The following is a 13,551-nucleotide window of genomic DNA, read 5'->3' as shown; positions in this document are numbered from 1 at the left end:
GCGCCGTTGCAACTTAGTAACTTAGGTTTATAAATTTCATGGTAGTGCAGGAAACAAAAAGGAGGTGCATGAAGAAGCAGCCTATAAACTTTTAAGATCGGGCCCGAATCACTAGAGCCCAATAACTGTCTAAATGGGCTTTACAGGAATGGTATTGTTAGCTTTCTGCGCCCCAATCATTTGTTAAAAATTGGTAATTTACCTTGAATTTTCGGAATGTAATTAAATGTATTATTAGGATTTATTTGTTATAGAGATTTTACATTATCACTAACTAGGAGTTTAATTTATATATACATTTATTATAAAACTTTAAGTCATCAAATAATCATAAATTATCATTATAGTTTGTAAGGAACTTGTGCTAAAAAGAGTTTGTGATTGTACCCAAAATCATTTCCCATTTTATTTTTCTCTAAGAAAAGGCATGGAAACATCAACGCGCGTGATTTGTTGTTTGTATTGATGTTATCTTCCTGTTCTCACTGTGTGAATGAGATCTGGATCCTCTCGTTTTTCTATAATTTAGAAAAAGACAAAGAACCCACCATGGTCTTTGTCATTAGATCCACTAATTTTATTGAAAAAAAAAGAAAAGAAAGAAAAATCTCTCTTTAATAACAAGTGATTGTGTATAGCAAGTGTATCTATGGTGTGGGCGGCAAGAAGTTTGAAATACATATGGTGATGAATGTTGGAAATTAAAATAAGGTTTTGGTTTGTGGTGTCCGTGAAGTGTGTTCATTGTTGGCAGCAGTTGTTTGGAAAGTGCGATTGTATTCACATATCACTTTCACTCTTTGTGTACTGTGCCACTTAGTACACTCAAATTTGAAATCTGTGTAGGCGATTGCAAGTTTTTTATGCTTCAGAAAAAGCTGGCATGATAAGGTGTAGTGTATTATTATTCACTGTGACTTGAGTTAGTTATACATAATTTTCTTCTCACATTACTTTTGTGTATCAATCGGAATGAGATATATATTGTCTGTGTTGAAAATGAAATGTTGGAAACGAACTCATATACAATATCTTAATGAAAAGTTATATGTACTCTGTTTTGAATAATCTTACGTCATTATTTAGCTTTTCACTGCATTATTTTGCTACAAATTATGATATTGATCTTTTAGAGAGCTACACTATCTCTTTAAAAACTTACGAGGACCCAGACCATCTCATACCCCAGTGGTGGATTAATACGATGATGAGCATGTCTTAAACATTACTATATTAGATCTAACGTAGGTAAGAGTTATGAAAAATGGTACAAAAGAGGTCTTGTTCACGGGATAACATACATTTGTTTATTATGATATTTATTGGACTTCACAAAATTGTTCATTTCAGTGTTAGAATGTCTATGTAAACATCCGTCTCAACATTTTAACCAAAGAGAAGGTGATCATCTCGAATAAAGAAGTGAAGTAATAGAAAAAAAATATCTTGTATGCGTCCACCAATAGATAAGATTAATATGGATTGTAAAGTGGACTCGATATGATGGGCCAACCCGTACTAGTTGGATTGAAATTTTCAATATATTAGTTTGTTTTTAACTTGCTAAACTAGCAGTCTAATTCGCTTTTGCCCTATTTTCATATATCTTTTAATTTTTATAAAGATTCTAACTATACAATACTGTTATAATTTAAATCATCAACACTTATAAATTAAGTTTTAATTATTAGTTTTAATAGAGTAACTTAACATGTAAATGTAATAATTATTTTAATTTATCTAATAAAAATATTAATTAATCAAAAAGTTTAGAAAATATTTATATGATTAAATATTTTTTAAATACTTTTATGAATATATATTCCAACAAATTTTATAAATAAAATTTTTAAAATTTTAAAAAAGTGATAAGTCAGTCCGCTAATCGTAGGGGTGGATTGCAAGACCCATTTTTTAATGATAAAACAGTCCGGTTTGATTTATTTTTAGAGAGCCAAAGGCACACTAAATCAGAACAGACCGAAACGACTTGTTTTACCACTACTAAAGAAATTATGATGAATAGAGTTTAGGGTTTGCTTCTATATGGTTTATCCTTACTACGGTAAAACTAATTTAAGAATTTAATAATGTTAAAGGGTTGTTTTAATTATAATTCTTTTGTTAGTGGATGAATTTGGCAACAATTAAAAAAACATTATAGATATTTGAGATATCACTTTTAGTAAAAGGATGAAGTAATACAGAATAGATATTAACTTGAAAGATTAACTTTCTTCTTTATCGAAAAAATATTAACTTAAATATTTATCCTTATCATCATTATTATATTACGTGACCTCAAAAAAATTATAAACTTTTAAACATGCTATGTTTGAGTTGTTTATGAGTATTTAATTAACATTCTCCATGTGTCTTCTTGTGAAACATAAATTTGGAGAGAGAATAAAATGAGTAGTGGGTTATGGAATGATGAGGTGTTGCATAAACTTATTATTTTTCTTTGGGTGGCATGGGAGGGTAAGCACCAACTTAACTTACGATAATGATGTTTTGTTTTAAAATATTGATGCCCATAAACTTCTACAACTCTTTTTGCAGCGAATCAAATCCTCTATATTATATATTGTTTTATTATTCCACTATTATTATCCGCTATAAGCGTGGACTTTAATCTTCAAAAATTGTGGTCTTAGATTAAGGAAATTAAACATAAGCAGCATTTTATAGGTTTGGTCACCTTCCTATTATTAGAAAAAAAGAAAAAAACTTATTTGTTATGAGAGGATTATTATTACTGGCATTGTAATAAAAAATGATATTTAACTCATTAAATTATAATATATATATATATATATATATATATATATATATATATATATATATATAGATTTCACAATTTACGATTTTGTGAATTCTTTATCATCTTCATGGTAATCTTGATTTGTTAGGAATCCAAATATGAGTCTAAGTCTCATATTGGATAGAAATGAGAAAGTAGAACACTATATAAGAATAAAAACTCATAAACTCATTGTCTTAAGATCACTACAAGAAATATGATTTATTGTGACAAATAAATAGTGATGAAGAAAAATTTTATCACGATTAATATATTATTTGTGACAAAGTTTTTATTTGTTACAAATATTATTTATATCAGTGACAAAATCAAAAAAATGTCACAATAAAATTTATTATAAAATTAAAATACATTTTACGAATTTATAAATTAATAATTAATAATTATTATTTATAAAAATGTTAAAATGTTTATCTGAAAAAAAATCATAAGTATATATATATATATATATATATATATATATATGAATTATTTTAAAATTTAATGTGAAATCTTTCTTCTTTTTAGTTAACTAGTAAAATTTCAACTAACAGTGATAAATATTGTCACTACTTATATATTAAATACATTTTACGAATTTAAAAATTATTAATTATTAATTATTATTTTTGAAAATGTTAAAATGTTTATCTGAAAAAAAAATATATATATATATATATATATATATATAAATTATTTTAAAATTAAACGTGAAATCTTTCTTTTTTTAATTAACTAGTGAAATTTCAACTAACAGTGATAAATAAAAATATTGTCACTATTTACATATTAATTATAACTAATTTTATATTTGTCACAACTATTTTTTTGATAAAAATGTCATAATAATTATATTTCTAAAGAATAAAAACACATGTTAAAAAAAAATGTTACATAATAAAACTATTTTTCTTTTAATAAGAATATAATTAATATAAAATTATTAAATATTTTTAAATTAATAATTATTTATTATCATTGAAATATTAATAATATTTTATTATTTTTTTACATATTTGTTATATATATAATATTAGTGGCAAAAAAATATTAAATTTCTGTTATTTTAGTCAATATTATTTAATTTTTTAATGATATAGTTTATTGTTATAAATTTTATATTTGTCACGGATTTTATTAAAATTCATCAAATATACATATCACAAATTCACTACTAAAATGCTATATAATAAAATTATTTTTATTGATAAAAATATAAATAATAAAAATTTCATTGAATATTTATAAATTATTATTAATTGCTCAAAACAAAAAGAAAATTAAATTCATTTTACTTTGGATATGGATTTCAAATCATGACCTTGTAAAAGTGAGCCAAAATTAGACCACTATACCACTTCACAATTACTATATTTATTTTGATATTTTTTATTTATTTATAACCTTATACTTTCTATTAATATTAGTAAATAATATAAAATATATATTCATTACAAATTTAGATTCGTTATGCAAAATATAAACTGCTTACATTTTTTTATCTCTATCTTTATATATATATATATATATATATATATATATATATATATATATATATATATATATATATATATATATATATATATATATATATATATATATATATAAATAGATAAATAAAATAAGCATAACTAATAGAAAAGTTTGTTATAAGATGATATAAAACAATAATCAATTATCATCACTATCATCTTCAACAATAATATTATTTTATTCATTGCTCAGTATAAATATTATTTACTAATATCAATATAAATATTATTTATTAATATAAAATCATTTACTAAAACTTAAAACTCAACTATTTTGTGATTTCAAGTACATATGTATATCAAAATAACTTGTATATCGAAAAAACATGTGAATCTAGTCCACAAGCCAAGTGAAGTAATGACTTGTTTCTTATGTTGCCTCCTATTTTCAAAAGTGCAACCTTAAAAAATAATAATAATGGGATAAATGTGGTTGAGTTATATAATAACAACCAATCAAGTTTAATTAAGTCTTAAATATTTCTCATATAAAGGTTTTGTTCTATCAATAATCTATATCCAATTTTTATTCAATTTAGATATGTCAAAATGAGTTGAGTCATCCCGGTTCACCAGGGGTTCGAGCCGTGAACCGAGTTGGGTTGAGAAAATTTTATTTTTTTAAAAAGTGGGGGTTGCTATTAAACACGGTAAAGAACAAATAAAATCTTATAATCAAAACCCTTTAAATCATAAAATAAATAACTAAAAATATATATTTTATAACTTACTAAATTTTTTTTTTTTATCTTTTCTCTTTAATTTAACACTCTCCTTCTATTTGATCATGTTATTCTTTTCTTTATCATGTCATTTGTACTTTAAAATTTATATAGACTATTATTTACTAAACTTTATCTCTTTCTAAAAAAAGTTATCTTTAATATATTTTATATTGTTAATTTGTTGAAAAAAATACGTCAAAAAGTTTGTTAATATGTTTAGAAAATAACAAAATTTAGTTAATAGAATAATATATTAGAATAAATAAATAATAAAAAAATGAGAAGACAAGATATATGAATTCTAGTAAAGTTCCATTCTATAACGTAATAAAAACATTCAATTTGTAATTATTTAATTAAATTAATAAATATAATTATAAATTAGTATGATAATTAGTTTTTTTTAAATTTTTAGGTGTTTTTATATAGCGCCCTTTGACAGTTATCCAAAAATTTCCCCCTTCTCAATTTTTCACATTCACGCTTCTCTCTCTCTCTCTCTCTCTCTCACACACACACACACACACACGTAAATCTCCACTCTCTAGAAAAAATCTAATTGGCTTTTGGGTGAAAACAAAATTATGTGTTCAACCCTTATATCGTAAAATTTGGTGCAATATTTTAATCGTAGTATAACCACAATTTCAAGGCTCTACAAAATCTTGTAAGTTACATTTTCAAGGTTCCTCCTCCAAGGTATCAGTTTCATGGTTTTGATTTCTATTTCTCCAAGGTATTAATTTCTACCTTTTATAATTTTATAATTTATTACTTTTAGTTCTATTTTGTTGGAGTTGTACATATTCAAATTCATGGTTTCATCTCTAAGGTATGAATTCCTATCCTTCATTCCTTTTTATTTATTGTAATGGTTCATGTTTTCTCTTCCAAACACTCTATGACAATGTAAATATTCTTTCTCATGCCACGCAACAACATTAATATCAATATTTTATCCCAGACAATTCAGAATCTTCAAGGTATTTATTTCTCTTCTTCTTTTCGTTCCAATTGATTCCTTTTGGAATTAAATATAATATTATATAATTGTTGTTGTTCTCTCTAATCTTTTTTATTTGGCTTGTATGAAGAGTGTAAAAGAGATAGGGAAAAAAAGAGTGAAACAGATGAGCCAAGATACGGGATACAAACAGAGAAAGATTTAGATAACAACAATTGGCAGAATTTCAGCACCAAAAGGTAAGGACTTTCGTTCCCTTTAAGTGCAATCCAATGGTAAGGAATACATTTTTTTTTTCTTCTCACACCATCAACCATTCAATTTGATGGGACTTGTGCCTTCCTTCTATACACAAATTACGCTAAAAAAATGAAGACAAGGAAAGGGGAGTGAATGGTATTTATGTTGGTAATGGAATGAAGAACAAATGATCGTTTTTCATTTATGGCTATGTGGGTGAGCTTGTTTCATACGGAGATGAAAAATATTACAAAAACAAAAACATTCATTTATTTTTTTTGCATTATTTATAAGGTATAACTATTTGTATCAAATTGATCTTATGAAAATTTGATTATATGAGCTATGTATATCTATTTATATCAGTCTTACTATTCAATTTGTTTCTTATATACGTGAATTACAATAAGGTTTGAGTATTTTATTCTCCTAATAAAATTACATTGGTGTAGATAACTGATGTGCAAATATGGCATCTAATGTTTGTTTGGTTTTTTTATGACTATATTAATTTATATTTTTATATTCCTTTTTTACTAAAACAATTAACATATTTGCACTAATGATTGGCTAAAATGTATATGTTTTTAAGTACAAAGAAAAATGGTAAGGTATATAAGATTAGAGACTTTGGGATGGATTATCATGTTACATTTATCCTTTGAAAGCCCTTATTTATCATACAAAAAAGAAGAAAAAAAAGGAAGATGTGTATATGTCACAAGACCTGAAAAAGTTTTAATATTCAATGAACAAGAAGAATAGTAAAGTAAAAATAAGGTAAATAATAATATTCTTATAGTAATATGAAGGCTTATATTTAATTTGCTCATATGTGTAATTTGTATAGTCAAATTCATATTAATAGTATAACAATGTTATCTTTTGTTGGTTATTTTTCCTACTTAAAATTTGTCATTAATATCTTTACTATTATATCTTTACATTTTAAAATATTAATTGTTTATTTTATTTATTTGCAAGACCAAATATTTGAAGGACCAAAATATTCGAAGATACTGCATTTTATTATTGTATTTAAATTACTTATTTGTATTTATTGTTAGATATTAATGGTATACCTTTTCATCGTAAATGTAATGAATATTTTATTTTATATATTTCAATTTTTTTATGTGATGTTTATTTATTTTAACATTTTAGAATAATTTATCTATTATTATGGCGCGAAAGTAATATGTGACATCAATTCAATTTTCAATAATAATGATAAATATTTTATTATAAAAATAATTAATAGTGATATCAAAAGTTGACATTGTCACTCTTGCAAATAATTAAAAGTGATAATTATTTTTGTCACAATAAAAAAAATATTTTAATAAGATTTAAAAATATTGTCACAAATACAATAATGATTAAAGTACCAATTGTGACAACTAATATGTCACTATTATCTTATGTATTTGTGACAATTTATTATTGTTACTATTACATACAATTAAAAGTGACAATTATTTTTGTCACAATAAAACCTAATTTTTGTGACATTTGAAAATATTGTCACAAATACAATAGTGACAAGATTTCTAGTGACAATTTAATTTTTGTCACAAAGTATTAATTGTAACATATTTATAACCTTTAGTGATGAATATGTATATCACTAAAACTATTTTTTCTTGTAGTGGATTTTGAACTGAAAGTGGTGTCAATGCCTTATGTGGTTAGACTTAAGTCTTACCCTATGATTGAAAATGCTTCTGTTGAAGGGACTCACTCCTTGAGAGACCTCTTTAAACCTAACAGATTATACCTATTTTAATTAGTATTATAGATGAATGATTTGAAAAAACTCATAGGGTCAAAAATGGTGGAGAATAAATGAAATGGTTAAGGCATCAAATCCAATGAATGAGAAGAATGGCAAAAAAGACAAAGATTCCATTTGATTCCCTTCATTGAACATAATCTCCAAGATTGGATTGATATTTTGACATTCAGATCACAATGAAGATGACTTATGTTATTGTCATTTAAAATTATTTATATATCACTTCAAATTAGGAAAGAATTCATCTTATCTTAAGCCCTTTCCAAAAGAAACCACATTCGAATTCAATTCCTTCTCTTCTTGCCTCCATGGAATATATAAAACTTTTTGAGTATATTTGACTCAGAATTCACACTTTTTATCTATTTTTTTCTCTTTATTAGTACCCCACGATTTTGCATATCAAGCTTCTTCTTTACAATTTGTTATCTACATAACACACCAAAATTTTGCATCATTGTTCACATGCATTAAGAGGTAAAACTTCGTTTTATGTCATTTTTTGTTGCGCGGAAATTCTACTAATTTTATTACGAAAAATTAATCGTATAATTTGGTGTTGTATATAGTTAATCAACTGGTATGACAGATGAAAATTTTCACTAATGGCTCGTTCCTTTTCATTATGCGATTTTTCACCATTTTTATGTTACACGTGTAATGAATAGCAAGAGTCAACTTTGGTAGGGTTTAATGTAATAAAAACACACTATTTTGTGGTGTGTATCAGTGTTTCTTTTTTCTTTTTTACTTGACGCAGGTTGATACCTCCTAACTTACTTTAAATTGAATGTGAAAAGGCTTTCAAAATCCATAACTAAAAAAAGTATAACATCTAATGGACATTTTTCTAGGAACAAAGCATCTAAATGACCTTTATTTTTTCTTAAAGTTTACGATATTTAGCACTTTGTTTACTTAAATCAATCATTGTTGTTCTTAGTTTGGATATTACAATTTTATGATTTTATTAAGGATTGAACATATTCTTGGAGATATGACACTTCCCTTTTATCATTTTATTAAAGGTTAAATATATTTTTTGTCGTTTAACTTTTAGTGAAAATAATAATTAGTCTTTTTTGTAAATCTTAAACCAATTTAATCTCTTATTTTTAAAAATGTATGAATTTAGTTTTTTAAACCATTTTTTTTAGTTTATTTGACGTTTCAAACACATTTTTCAGCTAACATTGAAGAGAAAATATGTCAAATGGTGTAAACAAACTAAAATAATATAATGAGATGTGTTTGAAATGTCAAATAAAAATTTGGTTTAAATGACTAAATTCACGCATTTACAGAATTAAAAAAACTAAAATTGATTCAAAGTTTCCAAGAACAATTAATTCCAATTTTTACTCAAATCTAAAAAGTTAAAAGACTAAAAACATATTTAGCTCTCTTATTAACGTAATTTGATTAACAAAAAATGGGGTTATTTGTTTAGTAAGGAAATGTTTAATAGGGTAAAATAGAGTGTATTGAATTTATTACAGCACATCCTAGTATTATTTTATTTCATTTGGTTTATTTTCAATAGTTCAAACATACTTTTTTTTTTACAGTAAAACAAACATGGTATAGTTAAGCATAAATTTTGTCTAAAGCTTCATAATGCCTTTAGATTAGTTATCTTTAGACGAATTTTGTAATTAGCTATATGCAAATTTTTTGTACCGTAAGAAAACTATGTTTCCAGTGGAATCATATTAGTATTTCATAGTAAGTTATCACTTCTCAGGAATGAGACAATAGAAACAAGGGCTTTGAAAAATAAAATATAACATATTTTTAGTTATAATTTTACTTTTGAAGTAAAAAATTTTTGCGGCCACTTATTTATGAGAAAACCGAGTAATTTTATAATTAATATCACAGAACAGTTTTATTTTTCATTGATGAAGATACTTAGAAGTTCTATATTTAGTTGTTCATAAACTAAATTTTCAAGGATCTTTCACCATTCCTGTGGGTGGTCATACTGAGACAGAGTGGATAAGTTAGGTTTTGAAAAAATATTTTATTTTATTATCATTTTCATAAACAATTACAAAAGCATCGAATTATTTATATTTTATTTCCTATTTCGAAATATTTGTACAGTGAAAAAACATACTTTCAAAAACAAAAAATAAAGTAAAAAATAAAACAAGGTGCGGCACTTGGTTTTACTTTATGGAGAAATAATATTTTATTGATGGTATGATATTGTTTGTTGTTAGGTCGATGATATTTTTTTGCCATGCAATGGAAATGAAATACTGTGAATAGTTTTGGCACGTAGTTTAATTTGGCATTATAGAAGATTAAAAAGAGGTTAATAAGCCCTAATCTAATTATTGGATGAAATTATGTTGGAATGGAGGAAGATAGACCACGAATGGGTTTGGTGTGGATTAGTGAGTTGGAGCACAAAAGTGTGTTCTAGATCCTTCAACTTAGTCAAATTAATGTGCACGCCTCATTGGCCCACATTTTATCACATTCATTTTCTTTTAATATCCACTCTCATCTCTTTCTAAATATCATATTCTCATCTTCTATTATTCATCACCACCTTCCACCACTTCACACATAAATTCTTTCTTCTTTGCTTCCTTCACACATTTCCATTTCTTTTTACTTTTATTCTTTGTTGGGATTTGTCCCTTTTTTTCAATTTATTTTTTTATACTAAATGATGATCTAAAACGTGTTTGATATATAAAAAAATTAATGTAATTGAGTTAAAAAGAATATATTAATTTATTTTTAAAATTTGAGAATTAAAATGTATAATTTTTTTTGATGATGATGAATCTCAATTTTACATCAAAATTCGATGATTAAAAACATATTGAACTCATTCTTTTTTATACAAAATAGATTGAGAAGAATTTGCCTAAATTTCTATCGGGAAGACTTTTAATGTATGGACATGATTTGAATTCAACTTACATACAAAATTAACACTATTTTGATTGAGAACTTACAATGAATTTATGAATGTTTTTTTATATGTTGTTCAATTTTCTTATTTTATTTAATATAGAACTTAGACTTACACTTAAATCTTCAATAACTACACATAATTGTTCCCCTTCTCATTTATCTCAACTAGGGATGTCAAAAAAAAATCCGTACTCGTGGGTTTCCGTGGATAAAACTCGCAACAGGTAGGAAACATATATTGTAAATGGATATTTGCGGGTAACAGATACAATTATTTTTTATACATCCATGTTAACAGGACATGTACGGATATCATAGTATCCATACCTGCTATATTCTAATTTAAATTAAAAAAAAATTATTAAAACATTAACACATTGATTTTGAATGAGTTATATTTTATCAGTTAGTTTTCTAAAAAAATTCATTTCTTTGTATTTAAATGAGTTGTTTGCACTCTGTTTGAAATTTATAAATATTATGCATTGTATTTTTATTTGAATTTATTGTTAAAATATTTTCTTAAATATTAAAATTCTCTTTTTCTTTTTGTAAATATCCGCAGGTACCTGTGCATATATGTGGATATTAAAAAAATATACGGATACCCGCATAATGAATACCCACACAGGTATGGTACAAATATGGACGAATATTTATCCAACGGAAAGAGTACGAAAGAGCTACTACCCATACCTTACCCGCCCCGTTGACATCCTAGTCTTACCATATTCTTTCTAATTCTAAGTAGATTTCTCAATGAATTGTTTTTTATTAGTGTTGAATACTTGTTCATTTGTATTATTTCTCTATTAAATCCTCGACACCTTTTGGCATGGTCAACATTAACATTTCCATTTTGACCATAACTATAATGTTTCAATAATAAAATATAGTAAACTTAATGTTATTTTATAAAAAAAATGGCGAAAAGAATGTTAGAAAAAAAAATCTCATTTTTAACTTCTATCAAATGTTAGAAAATATTAATAAAAGAATGGCATATTTAATTCTGACAGAGTATGCGATATTTAGGCATTGGTGATTTGAAGCACTTATAGTAATTCATATCATATGTTGTGGTGTGAACTTGGAAAGCCCAAAAGGAACTGAAATTATAGCAATTCGGCTTAATCAAAACGATTTAACACTAATCAGTTTGCTAGGAAGAAAACAGAAGGAATAAAATTGTTTAAACAATTGAGCGTGGCGATGGTTATGGAAAATGTATGCCTATTTTTTTTTACAACGAGATTTTAACTACTAAATTTTGACAATTTTTTTTTTACAATATAAGATGATATTTTCTAAGTGATTTTAAAATATTAAAAATAAAAAAATAGAAAAATAAAAATTACTTAAAAAATGACACAATAAATTATTAAAAAATGTTGTCAAAATTTAATAATTAAAAAATTATTTTTCATTTTTTTTTATATATACATAATTTGTTGCGTAAGAATTTGGGATGACGTGCCGCGAAAGGTTGCATTGTCTCATAACAACCAACTCAATGGAGAAGAACTATCATCACTTCTAGAAAAAATGCTTCATGCTTATATGATAGTACGAAACATATTCAAACTACACTTTTTCTTAAACTCCTTTTATGTGTTACAATGTTTAAGTGTTTAAGTGTACTCATTTTAAAACTAACATTTTATTATTTAATTATTTAAGGTGTGTTTTTATAAAGTATTTGAAATCATAAAATATTTTTATATAGAGAATTTTATAAAAATATTGAGATTAATTTAGCGAAAAGATAATTATGGTGCTAACCTTTGTTGGAGTTAGAGTCTATGATGACATAATTAATTGGGTTAAATATGTTTTTTATCCTTTAATTTTTAGTAAAAATTGGAGCTAGTCTCCATTCAAATCTTTTGTTCAATTTAATCCCTCAACTTTAAAAATATGTGAATTTAGTATTCTTAACCAAATTTTGTTAAATTTATTTAACGTTTCAAACATGTTTCATGATTCCGTTTGAGTTGTTTATACTGTTTGACATATTTCAACGCTTCAATATTAGAAAAAAAAAGTGTTGAAACGTTAAATAAATTTAATAAAATTTGGTTAAAATAACTAAATTAAACCAAAATTTTAAAGAATGATTAATTTTAACTTTTAGAAAAAATTTAAGGACAAACAAATATTTAACCCTAATTAATTCAATACTTTCTGTACATGATGATCATCATGGATACGAGCTTGGTCAATAGTCGGTGATTTGCACTTTCAATGTGTTTTTGTAAGAGCAAGTTAGTCTACTTAACTTTTATTATTATATTCGAAAGGGAAAACAATTACTTTACTTTCTACCAAAATGTGTGGTTTTGAAACCCTTGGAGGCTAATTAAAATCTCTCTCATATATGGGGCAATCTTTTCCACAATGATCCTATGCATATCTCTAATGTTATTTCACCAAATATATTTAAATAATCACATTGTTTCTACATCATTGCATATGCATGAAATCAGCAAAATGTTTTCACTCATCAACAACAAATTGAATCTACTTTCATGGTTCGATACTTCACATTGAACTCTAAA

This window comes from Vigna unguiculata, chromosome 2 (assembly GCF_037176805.1).
Source record: "Vigna unguiculata cultivar grain cowpea cultivar isolate G323 ecotype 2 chromosome 2, ASM3717680v1, whole genome shotgun sequence".
In the NCBI taxonomy this organism is placed as follows: Eukaryota; Viridiplantae; Streptophyta; class Magnoliopsida; order Fabales; family Fabaceae; genus Vigna; species Vigna unguiculata.
This window is presented reverse-complemented; position numbering follows the sequence as displayed.